The sequence below is a fragment of the Mustela nivalis genome (assembly GCF_964662115.1).
Source record: "Mustela nivalis genome assembly, chromosome: 1".
In the NCBI taxonomy this organism is placed as follows: Eukaryota; Metazoa; Chordata; class Mammalia; order Carnivora; family Mustelidae; genus Mustela; species Mustela nivalis.
In genome coordinates, this window is record NC_139020.1 from 87,785,508 (window position 1) to 87,803,409 (window position 17,902).

The window sequence follows — 17,902 nt, forward strand, 5'->3', positions numbered from 1 at the left end:
GATCAATTAACCACTTTGAGCTAGCACTGGATTTAAAAAAATATCCCACTTTTCTTTTTTATTTTCTATTATAAAGTTTTATCATATTTCTTAAGTTTTATTCATTTAATATCTTATTCATTTAATGATTTCTTTATTTTATATTAAAGTTTATGTTCATGTTATACTTATTTTAATATTGAAATACAAAGTTAATCTAAAATAAAAATTCTTTTTAATATATTTACTTGTTTACTTATTTCATTTATTCACTCTAAGTGTATTTACTTATTTTCTTATTTTAATACTTTAGTCTTTTTCTTCTATTAACTTTATTTCTTTCATTGACTTTATTTCCTTGGACCTGGTTAGTTCTTACTTTTTATTTTCTTTTTCTAAATTTATTTATATTTTTATTTACTTATTTTTTAATGTTTTATTTATTTATTAGAGAGAGAGAGAGACAGCAAGAGAGGGAACACAAGTGAGGGGAGTGTGAGAGGGATAAGCAGGCTTTCTGCTGAGCAGGGAGTCCAAGGCGGGGCTCAATTTCAGGGCCCTGGGATGACAACCTGAGCCAAAAAGCAGACACTTACCCAGAGACCCCATAGTTCTTCCTTTTTATGGCTGATGGTGATGTTTGTTGTTTCTATTTTGGCAAAAACTCGTTTTAGTGTTTGTTTTTTTCCTGAAATGTTTGATGTCTCAAGATTTTACATTCCTTTTAAAGATAAGGGTTTAATTTGAACCGTATTGGTAGCTGATAGCTAGAGTATATATATATTTTTAAGCGTAATGGAAACCAAAAACTTTATTTTATTTTTTTTAAAAGATTTTATTTATTTATTTGACAGAGACCACAAGTAGGCAGAGAGGCAGGCAGAGAGAGAAGGGGGAGCAGGCTCCCTGCCGAGCATAGAGCCCAATGTGGGGCTCAATCCCAGGACCCGAGATCATGACCTGAGCTGAAGGCAGAGGCTTTAACCCATGAGCCACCCTGACTTTCAAGTATATATTCTAAAAACTATCATGAACAGGGAGAATGCCTATGGATGAACTTAGATTATGATTCCTAGAGACTTAGTTGCAGTGGTTGAGGAATGGTTAAACTACAGGTTAAGTTTAAGGGAATCTAAGTAGCTCATTTCCTATAAATAAGAGTCCACATCCCGTGGAATACTTGGGACCACTGTCCTGTATCTCTCTTCTCATTAATCACTGAAAATATTCAGCACCAGAACTTACTAATTTAACTTAGGCTTTGTAATTCAGGAAACCCTTATTCTGCTTTCTCTAAGACTTTAAAAAGCACTTCAATTGCTCATTAAAATTGATTTAATCACACGATTGAATTTTCCCCATTGATTTAATCATATGATTTAATTTTTTAAACTAGAATTTTGAGCAAGTGTAAAAGAAGAAGAAGTGCATTTTCAACATGCAACATCTCAACAATTTATTTTCCATCCTTCCTCAAGAAGTTCCTAAAACATCTGTTCTACCAAAACAATAGATGAAGCCAAAAAAGAGGAAGCCGTAAATGTGGTGCAGGGAGCAGAGTTTTACTTAAAAATATTATATGTCATTTAACTTTATAAATTAACAACTCTCACTATTTTATGTATATTAAATCACTGATCCTCAAAACACCCCTGAGAAGTAGAATTTGAACTCAGTTACAATTGACTTCAAAGTTGGTGTTTGTAAAGCCTGCAATATGCAACCTCTCTCTATGCAGTTTTGGAAGAAAATTCTCAGAATTACAGTGATGGGATGTTTGAGGCCACAGCTATACTGTGAAGATTTTGAAAGCTATATGCCTCTCTAGGTCCATTGGGAGCTAGAGGAGAAAATAATAGAATATATGCTGTTTCATCTCACAGAGTACTGAATCCACTATTTTACTTGAATTAAAGAAGGGTATAAAGAGAAAATATAGTTGAGGGACTATTACATGATGTGAGAAGATAATTTATAAAGGACCAGTGAAAACTTAAAGCATGTAAAAAATAATAATTACAAGCTCCATGAAAAAGAGACTTTGTCCAAAAAGAAAAACAAAATTTAAGTAGAGTGCACTGTCTGAAGGATGATAATATTTAACTATTCATAATGACAGCAGCAAATGTTGATTTAATGTCAGTGTGGCATGGGGCACTTGGGTGGCTCACTTGGTTAAGCATCGGACTCTAGGTTTCAGCCCAGGTTGTAATCTCAGGATGGTGGTATCCTGACCCCAATCAGGCTACATGCTCAGCCAAGTCCGTTTGTCTGTCTCCATTCCCCTGTGCATCTCCCCCCACATCCTCCTGTGCACTCTCCCTCTCACTCTCTCTCCCTGAAATAAACAGATAAATAAAATATTTTAAAAATTAATGTGGCATAATTGCATTGGGATTATAAAATAAGTGAGTATGCAAACTGAATCATTATTTATCCTAATAGAAGAACGTCAGTCTATAAAATGATAAATTTTGAGTTGGTGGAATTTGCATGTAATTTCAAAATAAATGCCATCATTTAATTTTAGGTATAGTTTATACTTAATATTTGCTACAAATATCATCTGTTTATTCAATCATTTTTCTTGTAGGAAGCTTGCTCTCATAGAGGGGCTCATTAAGATCAGCATTCCGTTCACAACAGCTCGTAGCTTATTGACCTAAAAGTCACTTTGGTTGCAAATAAAATTTTTAGCTCACATTTTCTTTCCTTGAATTCCATAAATGTATTATTCTATTGTTTTCTGGCATGTTAAATTTGAAAAATCTGATAGCAACCGCATTGTCTTTAAATCACTTGGTATTTATGTCCTTAAGGAAAAAAAAAAGTGCTTATTTTTTAGTCCATTGTCTTTACCAGTATACATCTTATTTTGGCTCTTCTGGGTCAACTTTCTCAAGTAAGTCATCTGTTATTTTAATACATTGTTTCAAGTCTTCTTTTATTTCAGAAAAATGTTTCTGAAATTTTAGTTTTTGATGTTTGTTACACACCATTGCTTTGATTTTATTTGCCTCTGTTTCTGAATATCTTTTAAGTAGTTTGTATCTATTTATTCTCTTCTTTTTGATTAAAACAATTTCTTCCTTTCCATCTCCTACTTCTTTTAAGAGGAGGTGTAAAACTTCTAATTTAGTTTCTATTTCTAAAATAGTTTCTTTTTTCTTCTAATTATTTCTTAAATTATGTAAGATCTTCTGCAATTTTGTCTCTCCAATCACATCATGTTTTTTCTTAATTCTAAAGTTTGTTTTCTATCATTTTATTAAATTTCTGTAGTTTGTTTTGAAATGCAAAGTCAGTTTTTTAAATTTTTGGATGTGTCTTATTTACTATAACTAAGTCACTCTGCTCTTATTTTTATTTCATTTATAACATATTTGCTTAGGTACAAATGAAATTAGTTTTTATTTCTATACTCTTAAGAGATACATCAAGATAGCCTTCCTAACTTCATAGCTCTAGGATTTCTGTTACTTTTATGGATGTTAAAAAATTATATAGCCATGCATTTTTGAAATCTGTTAGCTCTCTTTTTCTTTCCCAATTCTATCTGAATCTTCTCAATGTAGATTCTATATCCTTCAGTTTCTCACAATGTAGGATTTTTCTGGAAAGGACATCTGGTTAATGGGTTGCAAGGGTCCATAAGGCCCAGCCTCTTCTGCCACAGACTTTAGACAGTGTCCTTCCATTCGCCTTTGACCTGGAAGGTGCACAACCCTTACCTAGTTTTGGCTGTTGCGTACTGATTAGCTGCACAAGTTTTTAAGGAATATCATTAATTCATAGGTGATGTGAAGTGCTTAAGCTCTCAGCTCTATCCATATTCCCTTTGCCAATCCCCTGCTTCCATTCTTATAATTGCTGGTACCTTGTAGATCTCGTTTTATTTATTTATTTTTGTTTGGTTTTATGTTATGTTTGTATGATTTATAACAACCTTATTGAGGTATAATCCATTTAACATAAAATTCACATTTTAAAATGTTTATTTCAGTAGTTTTTAATGTATTCATGGAGCTGCAAATCTACAATTACGTAATATTAGAAAATTATCATCACCTCAAAAAGAAACCCATTAGCAGTCATTTCACATTCCCCGTTACTGCCAGGCCTTGGCAATCACAAATCTATCTGATCCATAGATTTGCCTATTCTGGATATTTCATAAAAATGGAATTTAAAAAAGTGTGTATGTTTGTATCTGGGTTTTTTCATTTAGCATAATATTTTCAAGGCTCATCCATATTGTACCATTTTATATTGCTGAATAATATTCTATCATGTGAATATACCACATTTTGTTTATCCATTCATCAGATGAACATTTGGGTTTTGTTTTGTTTTTTGTTTTTTAAGATTTTATTTATTTATTTGACAGAGGAGAGCACAAGCAGCGGGAGCCGCAGGCAGAAGGAGAGGGAGAAGCAGGCTCACCAGATGCAGGGCTTGAGTCCGGGATCCTGGGATCATGACCTGAGCTGAAGGCAGACGCTTAATGACTGAGCCACCCAGGTGCCCCGAACATTTGGGTGGTTTTATCCAAATCAAATTCTACGTAGAGAATTTTATTACTTCTCTATATTTATATTTTCACTGTAGCAAATTCTCAGTCACCCTATCAACTTTTATTTTACCTAAAGGAAGACTATTTAAATCTATTTAAATATGTAAACTTAGAGAAAAAATGTAAATATAAATGAAAGTAAAAATGAAAAAGTAAAATTTAAATATATTTCAAAAAGTTATAATTTAGAAACCATAGATGGTTACAAGTCTCTAGTTTGAGTGGGCTATATGGTGAAGTTGAGAGTGTTCTGTCAATAGAAATCGTCAGTTATTGGATGATAAGCTAATAGAAATATCATAAAGAGGTTTCCTCCATTGTTCTAGAAGTTACACTAAATGATCATCAAGATCACATCCAGTTCTTTGTTTCTATGACATTGTGTATACCAGAAATTATGGAAAAGTTTTAAATAATTAGTAACATTTTAAGTTGTCAGTTTTTATGTAGAATTAAATTTTTTGGTGGAGCTATCTATTCACATAAAATATGGGCATTTCTATTATCTCACAAAGTAATCATCCTTTAAGAAAATCTGAGCTCTTTTGCAAAATCTCTTACTAAAAATGACATGCCTTTGTAGTAAAATTAAGGCTAGGCAAGGCCACTCAGAATCAGTAAAACTTTGTAATTGGAACATAAAAACAAATGACAGTCCTTATAAATATACTGCTGCAGTAAAAAGATATATGAAATTCCTAATACGTATGAATATTGCAGTATGTTATAGGATTTACTTACAAAAAGAAATGAAAGTCAGCTCTGAAAGGATGAATAAGAAAGGTTTCAGTTAGGTTGCTTTGTTATAAAAACAAAAATAAAAATTACAAGATGTATTAGTTTCCTGAGGATGCCATAACAGATTACTACAAACTGAGTGGCTTAGAACAACAAACATTTATTTTCTCACAATTTTGGTGGTCATAGATCTAAATCAAGGTGTCAGCAGGGCAAGTCTTCCTCCCAGGAACCTCTAGAGGGAAATTCTGTTGTTTGCCTCTTTCAGTTTGTGGTTGCAGTATTCCAGCCCTGCCTTTACTTTCGGACGGCCCTGTGCTCTGTCCTCTTCTGTCCGAAATTTCACTGTGCCTTCCTCTTATAAGGGACATCATTGGAGGTAGGGACCATCCAGGATGATATCTTTATCTCAAAATTCTTCTTCTTCTTCTTCTTTTTTTTTTTTTTCTTCCAGAGAGAGTGCGTGTGCCTGTGTGCGACAGGGGAGGGGGGAGGTCAGAGGGAGCGGGAGAGAGAGAATCTTAAGTAGGCTTCCTGCTGAGTGTGGGGCCCAGCACTGGACTGGCTGATCTCACAGTCCTGAGATCATGTCCTGAGCCTAAATCATGAGTTGGATGTTTAAAGGACTGAGCCACAGAGGCGCCCCTCAAGATTTAATTACATCTGCAAAGACCCTTTTCCCATACAAGACAATATTCATAGGTTCCAAGAAGTAGTACATGGACATATCTTTTCATAGCTACCATTTCACCCAGTACACAAGTATTATATAATAATTATTTTCCAAGCCAGAAGAATTTTCCAACATGATCTAATAGGTTGATTGTGGGTTCAGTGGCTACCACATAAAATAACGTATTCTTTCATGGCGTACTGGACTCAGCAGTTATTAGGCACAAAGCACTCAAGTGTTAGGGAATATCATGTATGAATCAATGCAATTTCCACATTATATTGACACTATTCTCCTATTTAGGAATTGTAAATGACTAATCCATTCTATAGAAAATATACATTATAGCAGAAAGACTCTTTCAGAATAAGCCAAAACTCAAATAAAATTAGCTGAAAACTCTGATCTGGTTCTAAAACTGCAAGTTCCTGGCAGTTTTGGATTTTTTAGGAAAGCAAAATTATGTTAGCTATTGAGAAAAACTAACAATGGCATTTTTCAATTCATTTAGCTGGAATAAAGTGAGTGTTTACAGCAGGGAAAAATGATATTTTATCATATAAACTAAAAATTATGAGTATAAAATAAAACCTTATTCCTAAAGACAATATTTTTGGAACCATTTGAGTAGGCATATAAACACAGATATATTGAGAATAGTTCACTTAAATACATGTATATATTATAAATTGTATTATATACTTATATATTAGGCATATATTATATAATTGTGTATATATATATATATATATAAATCTATAGAAAACTTAATGACTCTTTAATTTTCAAAGTTCACAATGAGGTACTAAAATTTACTTTTCTAGCTTTTTTTTTTTTAACCCTTAGATGGTAATTGTCAGCTTTGGAACATGCTGAGTTGTAGTATTTACATTAATACTTTTGTTGACTCAGGCCAAAATAGAATAAGGTCTACTGTTATGTCTTTGGGGACTAAGAAGGAAATCTTTTAAAATTTTATTTCTGTCAGGTGTTATTTTATTTATTTTTATTTTTTTATTTCTGTCAGGTATTATTTTAAAGAGAATGTAAAATACCTTACAAGTTACAAATTATATTTAGAAGAGTCTCTGAAGGATTTGATTACCTTATTGAAACCCTGTTCTGATTTCAGTGAAATCATCTTGAAATACACAAATACTTTACAGAGTCTTTCTTATGTTGGAATAAAAATAAAGATATTTTGAGACATGACCATGATAGAGTGGCATTGCCTGATATTTGCATCAACAAATTGACAGTAAAAAAAATACTTTTTTCCTTAATCAGTAGCTTTTAGCATTCATAATCTCTCTTAGTTGCACAATTGTGCTAAATAATGTTCCATGATTATGAAAATGAAGACATTTCTAGCACGGTGGGACACCTGGCTGGCTGAGTTGGGAAAGCATGTGACTTTTGATCTAGGGGTTGTGAGTTCAAGCCCTACTTTGGGTATAAAGTTTACTTAAAAAAATATATATATATGTATATTTATAGAACAGAAAGATATAAACTCTGGATTCATGAAAGGATGTATGTTTTGAATGTATAGTGTAAATATTCCCTTGCAGAAGTAAAGGTGGACTTGCTTTTGAAAAAGACTGTCAGTATTTATTTTTTGTAATATCATTGTAATGACATTATTTTTAAGACTATGAACTTTCAAATGCATACTCTATATACTTCAAAGAAGGTAGGGAATATTTCCAGTATTAAAGAGTGACATACTTCTTCAGAATGCAGAGGAAATGTGAGGAGTAAAAGCATTTAGAAACAATAATTTTGAAAATCATTTTTTCAGCCAATATGAATGTGTTAGGTTTTACGTAGTGAAGTACTGTTTCCCAGGAATGTTGAGCGTCCACATTCTTGCATCCTATTGTTATCCAATTTGTAATCCTTAAGGTACTCAGAAATACTCAGAAAATTTTTTAAAAAGATTTTATTTATTTATTTGACAGAGAGAAAATACAAGTAAGCAGAGAGGCAGGCAGAGAGCGGGGGTTGGGGAGACAGGCTCCCTGCTGAGCAGAGAGCCCGATGTGGGTCTCAATCCCAGGACCCTGAGATCATGACCTGAGTCAAAGGCAGAGGCCCAACCCACTGAGCCACCCAGGCGCCCCTATTATTATTTTTTTAGTTAGGCTCCATGCCCAGTTTGGAGCCTAGCACAGGGCTTAAACTCATGACCCTGAGATCAAGACCTGAGCTGAGACCAAGAGTTGGAGACTTAACAGGACTGACCCATGCAGGTGGCCCAGAATAAACAGGTTTTTTACAGGTATTGCACTTTCTGGCTGAAAATTTTGTCAATGTTTAACAATTCATATAAATCTTAATTTGAATAATGTAAATCTAGAGGTTATATCCAGATAGTGTGATAACAATTCTTTACATGATAAGTAGGTGGACACTGAATGATAGACTTGTGAATAGTTCTACTTTTACAAAAATAATTATTTAAGTAATATTTTCATAAAATAAAACACTAAAATTTTAAAATGTCTGATATTCACTAATTATATTTCTTTTTATTTTACTAGAAAATCTTGCATATTTTTGAATAATAAATATATGAACATATTTTTATTTTTTCCATTTAATTTTAATTACATATTGCATTAAAGTATATTGAATTTTTACATACTTGGGAATAATTACATTTTTTATTTTTTTAGATCATTGTGTTAAAATCTTTATTATTATCACCAATTAGTGATTTTGCTGAAAATAAAGGCAAGAAAAATGTTTTATGAAATAGATATGTAATTATTCATGAAATAGTAACATTATATATAATATATACATATACATATTTTAGTATATGCATATACTAAAAATATTGTGCGTGAGTGTACATATGTATTTATACATCCTAACATTAGTAGCTTAGCAGCTTATCCACACAGCATCCTGACATGTGTAGTGATAACTACAGTTATTTATCTTTGCTGTGATACTAACATAATCCTCTGAAAATGATTTCTTGATGCGTATTTTTTTTTTGCTGTTGGCATTAGAAAGATATACCTGCTAAAGTAAGAGGATAGAACATATATTATTTTGCAGTTTATTTATTTACATATTAAGATGTATGAGTGTGTGCCTGCCTTTGTATTCATGTATCCTGTTGATGTCAAGGACAGACCAGATTTGTTCTTGTAGGAGATCACAGTTTAGTTGAGGAGAAAGATACACAAAACTGACATAAGCAAGTACCCATGAAGGACTCTAATGGCATGTTCCAAAATGCCAGGTAGGCCCGTCATGACAAGAAAATAAATTAAAATGACAATGTATATATGCTCATTAATGCATTTCTGACATTATAAAAATGTTTTTTGTGGGACATTTGACAAATATGGGAAGGTATAAAATTTAAAATTTTATAAACAAAAATATTCACAATGATATCTAGAGAAAACTACTATTAATATTTTAGCTATAGTTTTTAGTCTTATTTAGGTGTGATTATTTTCTATGTACAAAATTTTAAAATATTGACTAGATTTGTATGTATGAAAACAAAATTTTCACTTTAAAAAAGAGTGTACATTAAAAATATGAAAAAGCCTCTAGAATTTTGCTAGTCTTAAATAATATTTTTGGTATACTTCTTTTGTACTGTTCTTGTACATGCATGCATATTTATATGTTGATATATTTATATGTTACATAGTTATTGAAGGAACATCACTGTCTGAGATTCAGGAGCACATGAAAAGGGAACTAAATGCTAAATAACAGATATCACATCCTAGTGATTTATTTTTATTTTCAATCAAAATAAAGGCAACATAATGGATAAAATAATTCAATATGAGTTTTAATTATCAAGAAAAATCATTAATTAAGTTTGTTGGCTATTACAATTGCTTTTATGCTGCTCCAAACAAACTAATAACATGAATGAGGCAAACAAAACTTTGTTTAATAATTCACTGAGCCTAGGAGCACAACTGTGTAGTTTGGATATTATTAGCAAGTGCCTGAAGAAAGAGAAAAACATCGTTTCATGTTTTAGGCTTCTATCGGGAGAAAGTCTCCATCGGCAGCCTTGATGAAGGATGTGTGCTCAAGAGGTATTTCCTTGTACAGGGAAAAAAGCAAAAAGAAGCAACTTAAGGTAGTATTACAGGATTAAACCTTACAGTTTAGGCTGCAGAATTAATTTTTGACCCTAGGATCTAAATAGAATAAAAGTAGTGTTAATTTGTTAATATCACGATTCTTTTTTTATTTTTAAATTTTGAATTGTCACCTCCTGATTTTTTTGGAGTTAGATTCAATACATTTTTATTTTGCATTTAAGAAGACTTTTAGGGCCATTATTCTGAGCCCATATATATCTGAGAATGTCTGTTAGTTTTCTGTATGAATGGGAATTCACTTGCAGATATATAAAATTTCTGATTTTTAACATTTTCTTTAAACTCCTGTCAGATTACTTCATTGTTTTCTGCAAAGGAGGAATCTGAAGTTAACTTGTTATTTCCTTTTCTATTTATAAATTTCAAATTTATCTATCTTTATAAATCAAAAATTTACGAGGTTCTGTATGGTGTCTCTTTTTATAATGATCTTTTTTCCTTAGAATGTAGTAATAGTTTGCATCTGAATTCTCAGTTCTTTTTAATCTAAAGAGTTGTTTTTTTTTTTTTTTAAAGATTTTATTTGTTTATTTGACAGACAGAGATCACAAGTAGAGAGGCAGGCAGAGAGAGAGGAAGCAGGCTCCCTGCTGAGCAGAGAGCCCGATGCGGGACTCTATCCCAGGACCCTGGGATCATGACCCGAGCCGAAGGCAGCGGCTCAACCCACTGAGCCACCCAGGTGCCCCTAAAGAGTTGTTTTATTTGTTTGTTTGTGTGCTTTTTTTTTAGAGTTTATTTATTTGACAGATAGACATCACAAGTAGGCAGAGAGGCAGGCAGAAAGAGAGAGTTGGGGAAGCAGGCTCCCTGCTAAGCAGAAAGCCTAATGACACCGACTCTGACGGCGGTGCTCGATTCCAGGACCTTGAGATCATGACCTGAGCCAAAGGCAGAGGCTTAACCCACTGAGCCACTCAGGCACCCCTAAAGAGTTTTCATGATGAACTTAAATGCTGTAGATTCTGCTTCAGTTTATTTCATTTCCTTTTTAGAAACATCTTCCATGTTCTCTACCCCTTTTCCTTGCTCCAGGCCACAGAAGATGCAAATTTTTGTGTGATTTTCTACTTAATTTTTCAATTCCTCATAGGATCTACTTTCTTTTTCTTTGGCCATTTATGCTTGCTCTCTCATTACAGGGATTGATTTTGACTCCTTGAGACGGTTCTACTTTGTCTTTCCTGACCCAGAACGTATGTTTCATCTTATTCTCCCCTAATTCCCACTGGTATACAGTTCTGCCGGTCTGTGGTTTCACTTTCCACAGTTTCAGTATCTGAGTTCATCTCAGTATCTGAGTTCATACTCGGTTCAAAAGCAGATGATCCTCTTTCTCATGTATCATTGGAAGATCCCTAGTAGCTTAATGCCATGTCATAGTGCCCACGTCATTCACCTCACTTCATCTCATCATGTAGGATTTTATCTTCTCACATCATCACAAAAGGGTGATTACAATGCAGTATGAGATTGAGAAAGAAGGACCACATTCATAAAACTTTAATTACCGTATATTATTAAAATTGTCCCTTTTTTGTTATTATTATTGCTGCTCTCTTACTGGGTCTAATTTATAAATTAACTTCTCATAGGTATGTACTTACAGGAAAAATATAGTAGAAGGTTCAGTGCTATCTGGGGTTTCAGGCATCCCCTGGGGATCTTGGAACTTATCCCCCACAGATAAGGGGAGACTACTATTTTTAAATTAGATACTTCCCTCTCACTTTCAATTCCTAAAAGGAAATCAAACTGTTTTTACAGTAGCTTAAACATGCTTCAATATATATTCTGAAAAGATTTTAAAGAATACCAAAAATAATGATAAAATAATGAGAGCATCTTCCAACAAAATCAAGGTATCAAATATATCTTATGATTTAATTTTATTGACATTAATCAGATGTTTCCTAATGTCTTCTTCTCTGTTGTTTGTTATGTTGCATATTGTACTTAAAAAAAAAAAACGTTAGATATCATTCTGTTTATCTCCTTCATTTAGAATTACTGAGGCTAGAGAGATTAAGATACTTACCTCTATCTCTCTCAGGTAGTTAGTAGAGGATATGAAACTTCTGTCCCCCGTTCAAGGACTTCTGTCTTACAACATATTTCATCCAGGGTGAAAAATGTTTGACAGGTATATCATTTTTAAAGTCATTGCTTTCCCTTGATTTCCAATTATTTTAGCTTATCTTCTAAGAAAACCAGGTAGAGTATTCTAACAGCAAGGCAGTAGCAAATATCTGTGGTCCTCATTTAGCTGGATAGCTGTATGTCATAGGACTGGACTTTCATTGGCAAATATTTAATCATCTGTCAGTTTCTTGTTGGTGACTTTGAGCTAATCAATATCCAATCATGCATTTATGCCATCTGTATTCAGTTCAGCTCCAACCATGGACCTGATTCTATTTAGATTGGCTTTGGAATCTATTCTACTCTGCACTCCTGTTATCACTGTTGTGTATTTCTTATTACTGTAGTTTTTTTGAATTCTCCTTGTATTCCTTTCATGCTGTCTTCTTCAATGCTGATTCAAGATGGCTTTAAAAATAATAGTAATGATTGATCATACCCCATAGCAAAATCCTAGTTTCAGAGATGTAAATCACCAATTAAATTTGGGACTACATAATTGAAAAGACCCATACAGACCTTCTAAACCCAGGGCTGTAGAGACAAAATCGAACTCTGGGTATCTCTGAGATTCTTTGAGGGATACTGAGAGGTCAAAACTAATTTATTAATAGTTTTAAGGTTTTATTTCCTTCTTACTTTCAATCGTGTGAGTCTTCAGTTGGGTCTTTATAGGGGCTTACTGACCAAATGCCAAAGACGTGTTGAGCTGCCTTCTACTAAGACATAAAGAGAATTGCAAAAGTGCATAATGATGGGGTGCCTGGGTAGCTCAGTGGGTTAAAGCCTCTGCCTTCAGCTCAGGTCATGATCCCAGGGTCCTGGGATCGAGCCCCGAATCGGGCTTTCTGCTCAGAGGTGAGCCTGCTTCCCTTCTTCTTTCTCTGCCTGCCTCTCTGACGACTCGTGATCTCTGTCTGTCAAATAAATAATAAGTTTTTAAAAAATACATAATGATGTGCTTCTCAGTATTTTATGTTATATAGAGCATAATTTTGTTTTGTTCTTAGAAGTGTTTTTATATTAACATGCAATGAGTTCATTTTTGTTATTTTAAAATGAATTCATAAATATATTAATTTTTTTTGTGTGTAGAAGTTATCACCCACTTTAAGCCCTGAATTTGATTTCGGACTTTAACATTTACAAGTTGTACTATTTACAGCAAGTTAATTAACCATGCTGAGCCTTCAGACTTTAAATACAGGACTAAAATAGGATCAACTAAACATTAAATAAATGCTATTTATTATTAATAAGTAAGATTCAGGATATTTATGTTGCCTTTTTCTTTAGAAGTTGTGAAAACATTTTGTAAATGATAAAGTTTTATAAGAATATTTCAGCTGAGGGACGCGTGGGTGGCTCAGTCAGTTAAGTGTCTGCGTTTGGCACAAGTCCTGATACCAGGCTCCTGGAATCCAGTCCTTAATCAAGCTCCTTGCTCACCGGGGAGCCTGCTTCTCCTTCTGCCTGCCACTCCCCATGCTTGTGCTCTCTTTCTCCTGTCTCTCTCTGTCTGACAAATAAATAAAAACTAAAAAAAAAAAAAAAAAAATATTTTAGCTGTCATTAGCATTCAAGTCTGTAGATGCCCCAAACTCAATCCAATGACATAATTTCCAGAAATCAAAATTCCCGGTGCTATTTTAAATTGCCCACTCTTTATGTGCTTAGAAATAGTACTGCTTTATCTCATGGGTCTGCATGCTCTACATTTGGATCTAGAGTTATGAAAAACTATATGTCTATCAACATTTTAAACATAATGTTATTTTTTAAATTGAAGATCTGCTCATCACAGAAAGGTTCAAATAAGCAAAGTAATGAAATATTTGTTCTTAGCATGAAATATTTAATATAATTCTCCATACTTTCTATAAAGATTTCCCGGTTAAATGTTATTTTAAGACTTCAGATCATAAAGTCTCAATTAGGTGTGATTTTCTTTAATGACTGTAACTTCTCTGAATCTCTCTTTAAAGAGAGGGGTGTATCCTGGGGTGTCAACCTGCAGCAACTAATTGCAGTTAACAAAGTGATTAGAAGATGTGCTCTATTTAAAATCAGGAATCCTGAATACATAATTCAAGAGAATTCCTCTTAATAGAGAAGATAAAATGTAGAAAAATATTTTACACTTCCAGGGGTGAGGATCTTTTTCTTGAGGATAGCTTCTGTGTCAGAGCTACTCTGTACATATGGCAAAAGGATTTAGGTTTTAGCTAAAAAAAAAGAAATGAAATTTTAAGAATGACTAACAATTTTGTGTGTTCACAAGCTTTGAGTAAAAGGTTCAAAAAAAAAAAGGTTCATATAAAGACACTATATGCTTTTAATTTTTCACCAAATTAGAGTATATCCATTGTATTTCTCACATTGGTAAAGATAGAGGTGATCTATGCCCATTTTGTTGTTCTATTACATTTTGTACGGTGGCATGCTCTTGCCTGATGGCTGTTAGGAACAGATCAAATCTAGATGGGCAAAGGGCAAATTGGTTGACATTGGATTTAAACCCCTAATCCTATCACTAACTATGCGATGCTCTAATAAATTTAAGCTGTGGCAGCCTGAAGCACACATTATCCACAGAAATTTAAGGCAAGCAAATGTATATGAAACAAATCTGATTTTTAACTCTTCTATGGTGTGGCTATACAGAGATATAAATAAATAAAGTAACTACTTTATTTTTGCTATATCTAATCTGTGAATACTTCTCTTGAATCCTAATGTTTGAACAATGTGTGTGGGTGGTAAAGGGAGAGAGGAGTGACTATTCAAATTATTCTGTCAAGAACAATCCAATTACTTAAAGTGTTGTTCAGTGTTTGTTTATTTTGTGATAAAATTTTTCATTCTCTCAAATTATCTCCTCATCCCTTAAACCACTGTCATCCTATATGAACGTGAAGGTCTTTGTATCTTTGTAAATTAGAGGATAAAGGGACTTTGTTTTGGTCTTTGGGTTTGTGAACCTACTGGTATCCAGGGCAATGACATTTTTCTACATGTTCAGGACAAATCCTGCAGGTGAATTTGTATTCTATTTTTCTGGTTTGGGTACTGAAAATCTCTCAATCACCTCCCATTGCTGACTCACCTTCTTCTCAACACTATTGACTCCAACCACCACTATCAGACCATACATAGTTTGATAGATGCCATCTCACCACATCATGATAGATGCTATGGTGGGTTCTCTGGCCCTCAGTTTACTTCAATCCATATAAATAGTAAAATCAAATAATCTGATTAAACTGTAAAATCAAATAAATCTGATAAAACTAAAATGTAAACCTTTTCTGTCCTTGGTAACACTTTCCTCTAGATTATTTGTGAAATGCCCTGAAAAGTCACCTCCTGTCAGTGGTTGAAATAGGTAGTCAGGGGAGAAATTCCTTTTGTTGTTGCTCTTTTCAGCAAAGCATTTCTTTTTCTTTCTATAATTTTTTTCCAGGATTAAAATGGAGTGACCTTTACTTTTACTTTTTCTAAGTCATAACCCCCTTCTTTCTCAGTTGAGCTATGATTTAACAGTGGGATATAGAAGGAGAAATGTTTGAGAATGACTCTGCAAGCCTGTTTTTGGTGTATTACATTAAAACTTAAAAACTCCGGTAAATTTTCTTTTAAGATTGGCATGAAGGAGGGCACTTGATGTAATGAGCACTGAGTATTATATGCAACTGATGAATCACTAAACTTTACCTCTGAAACTAATAATACACTATATTAATTAATTGAATTTAAATAAATTTTAAGAAGATTGTATCTAGGCTTGCAAATTCGATGCGCATGTATAAATGTACTTAAAAAAAAAAACACAAACAGCAGAAAGACAAGTCTGTAATGTCTTAAGATATTCAACATCTGGATGGTGACATAATAAGTCACTGTATTTACACTATATACTTTTCTTTATTTCCCATATTTTCCATTACTTTTATGATCATAAAAATAAGTACTAAATATCCCTTTTATTCTTAGAAATACCACAAAAAGGGGTGCCTGCGTGGTTCAGTGGGTTGAGCCTCTGTCTTCGGCTCAGATCATGATCTCAGAGTCCTCCGATCGAGTCCCGCCCGTATCAGGCTGTCTGCTCAGCAGGGAGCCTGCTTCCCCCTCCTTTCTCTGCCTGCCTCTCTGCCTACTTGTGATCTCTCTCTGTGTGTCAAACAAACAAACAAACAAACAAATAAATAAATAAATAAATAAAATCTTTAAAAAGACCCACAAAAATGACTTTTCCCAGACATCATTTCCCTATCCCTGCCAGATAACATAGCATAGAAAATGAAACAAAGCAGATGAGATGTGATAGGATTATTTGGTCATAGTTGAGAACTTCTTTAGGATAAAACTAACTTAGGGACACCTGGGTGGCTCAGTTGGTTAAGCAGCTGCCTTCGGCTCAGGTCATGATCCCAGCGTCCTGGGATCGAGTCCCACATCGGCTCCTTGCTCGTCAGGGAGCCTGCTTCTCCCTCTGCCTCTGCCTGCCATTCTGTCTGCCTGTGCTCGCTCTCTCTCTCTCTGATAAATAAATAAAAAATCTTTAAAAAACATAAAAAAGGATAAAACTAACTTATAATTCATTATATATATATTTATATTTATATGTATATATATATATCTTATAATTATGATGAAATTTTAAGCAAAAAATGTGTGATTTTCTTTCTTTCCCCAACTTGATAACATCTGGTTGAAGTACATCAGTTAGCTTGCCTTATATAATAGTGAGATTGCTTATGTAAAGAAGACATAAGAAACTTATTTAAGTGTACCAAAAAAGGATAAACTTTAATCAGAACAAAGAGATTTTTCAAAAGGCAGCATCTTTCTAAAATCCCTATTTAATCTCTAAAATAAAAGGGATGGGCAAATCACCTCTGAGGTCCCTTACTACCACAGTAGTCTCTGATAGCATGAAATCCGACTCCCTAATGAAGGATAATGTTGCACTGAATTAGGCCAAAGAGATTTACTGATAGGAAATATGAGAAAACCCTATTAATCAGCAAAGGAAAGGGGCCCAGGACTGGCTTATGACTTTTTTTTTTTTCCAGAATAACAAAAACAAAGTAGACTACATTTGAGTTTAAATAATGATGTTAAAATAACATCAGCATGTGAAACCAAAATTTTCAGTATTTCTTTTTTTTTTTATGTTTTTTTTTTAAATATAATTTTTTATTTTTTATAAACATATATTTTTATCCCCAGGGGTACAGGTCTGTGAATCACCAGGTTTACATACTTCACAGCACTCACCAAAGCACATACCCTCCCCAATGTCCATAATCCCACCCCCTTCTCCCAAACCCCCTCCCCCCAGCAACCCTCAGTTTGTTTTGTGAGATTAAGAGTCACTTATGGTTTGTCTCCCTCCCAATTCTAACATTAAATTACACATTTAAATAAGATATAATTTTGATTATACTCATGGAATTATTTTTTAAATATAATTAGTGCTAGAAGCAAAATATTTTATTCTTTTATTTATTTATTTTTTTGGTATCTCTTATGGCATTCCTTAGGGTCAACCAGATGGGGCTTGATAAGTTAATTAATTGCAGTGACACTTCATTTATCAGGAAGCTCCTTTTCAGGCTGATTTACCTGTCTAAAACCCCATAA

At 33.4% G+C, this 17,902-nt stretch overlaps 1 protein-coding gene and 1 long non-coding RNA gene across 9 annotated transcripts in view; one reads left to right on the forward strand and one right to left on the reverse strand.

Moving 5' to 3' along the window:
- Positions 1-12,376, reverse strand: part of SLITRK3 (SLIT and NTRK like family member 3) — a 90,797-nt gene extending 78,421 nt beyond the window's left edge. For 2 of the 4 annotated variants that reach the window (XM_082687956.1, XM_082687955.1), the window contains exon 1: positions 12,153-12,376. The gene's annotated coding sequence lies outside the window, so the exon portion shown is untranslated. Of the gene's footprint in view, positions 1-3,266; positions 5,760-9,916; positions 10,053-12,152 lie in introns of those variants that run through there. The other 2 variants (XR_014299872.1, XR_014299873.1) reach the window with 2 other exon arrangements.
- Positions 1-17,902, forward strand: part of LOC309842978 — a 294,904-nt gene that overhangs the window by 54,262 nt on the left and 222,740 nt on the right. For 3 of the 5 annotated variants that reach the window (XR_014299890.1, XR_014299891.1, XR_014299892.1), the window contains exon 1: positions 10,001-10,089. The exons of 1 other annotated variant lie outside the window; for it this stretch is intronic. This is a non-coding gene — a long non-coding RNA (uncharacterized lncRNA). Of the gene's footprint in view, positions 1-8,817; positions 10,090-17,902 lie in introns of those variants that run through there. One more of the 5 variants, XR_014299889.1, reaches the window with a different exon arrangement.